A 1,350-nucleotide genomic window follows, 5' to 3' on the forward strand; every position below is an offset into this window, starting at 1 on the left:
CTTACCTGGTAAAATAAAGGTTGAATATTTATTTTAATAAAAATGTAGTTCTGTCCTTGTGATGTACCTGTCTATTAATGTTTATGTATTATATGTTTTATAATTTATGTGGACGGGAAGAGAAGCTGCTTTGCTTTAGCAGTAGCTAATGAGGAACCTAATACAATAAAATAAAAAGATACAAATGAACATGTGAAAAACTTTAACGTGAAAAAAGATTCATGAGCAATTTCACATGTGAAAATGTAACTCTCATATGTGGAATTACTTTCTCACATGTTAAAAACCTTTGTTGAAATGTTGCATCCCCAATGTTGCCACGTTTCACATAGAGTCATGTGCTCAAATGTGTAGTTTCATATTATCACATGCTGAAATGTTGCTTCTCCATGTTGTCACATTTATTTCACATGAGACCATGTTTTCACATGTTGCTTTTACATGTTGTCACATGTTATCACATTAACTTCACATAAGATTATTACATGTGAAATTCATGTTTTTTTCTGTAAGGAGTATGATATGTTATTGTCTCTTCACTGCGCAGTGAAAGTGACTTGAAAATGTCATGATGCATTGCGAGCCGTAGTGTGCATAATCTCTCGTAGTGTGAGTCTTGTTATACCAATGGCCCTTGCTCCAAGCAAGATAGAGAAATGGAATCATAGTCCACAGCTTCTACACGTTGGAATTAGGATTTATCTAATCAGAGCATCACCATTGAAACTCGTCTCCAGGCGATACACACATTCTGTCTACCAGTCAGCAGAGATTCCTGCTGTTAGCATATTCCAATTTGCGCCACCCATAAGTGAGCGACCTACATGCCAAGTATAGACCATATATTGAGTTCCCTACAGGTTATAGAGAAGAGCAGAAGTGTGGAACTCTCTGTTCAGAACCCAGTCCTACTTACCTACTTTACCTACAGTTTATGGAACATTTTCTCTTTTAGTATTTCTCTAGTAGGTTTCCTCAAGGAGAAAGCCGTCCACTTCTATGTCAAAGATTATAAAACAAAAACACTTCAGTAAATACTACAGTATAGCACAGTCTGCAAAACATTACAGTAATTACTATAGTATATAAACCATTTTACTTCAGTATTTATACTATAGTAAACTGTAAATACTACAGTATATTACAGTATACTACAGTAAATACTAGTTCGCAAAACACTACAGTGATATAGTATTCCTAACATAGTATACAATATAGTTTTTTTTTATGTGGGTCATATCATAAGAATTGTAATTCGCAACATATCAAACAAAATGGATGATGGACATCCACAAATGAATACATACCATACCAAACATAACATATCAGACTAATTTGTGTGTCCCTGAT

The 1,350-nt window shown here is 34.2% G+C and overlaps 1 non-coding gene across 1 annotated transcript; it reads left to right on the forward strand.

Annotated features, from left to right (window-relative positions):
• Positions 1-937: 937 nt before the first annotated feature.
• LOC118937471 (U7 small nuclear RNA) lies at positions 938-992 on the forward strand. Its single transcript, XR_005034810.1, has one exon. It is a non-coding gene; the product is annotated as a U7 small nuclear RNA (small nuclear RNA).
• The last annotated feature ends 358 nt before the right edge of the window (positions 993-1,350 follow it).

The sequence above is a fragment of the Oncorhynchus mykiss genome, chromosome 11, assembly GCF_057628025.1.
Source record: "Oncorhynchus mykiss isolate SJ-2025 chromosome 11, ASM5762802v1, whole genome shotgun sequence".
NCBI lineage: Eukaryota > Metazoa > Chordata > Actinopteri > Salmoniformes > Salmonidae > Oncorhynchus > Oncorhynchus mykiss.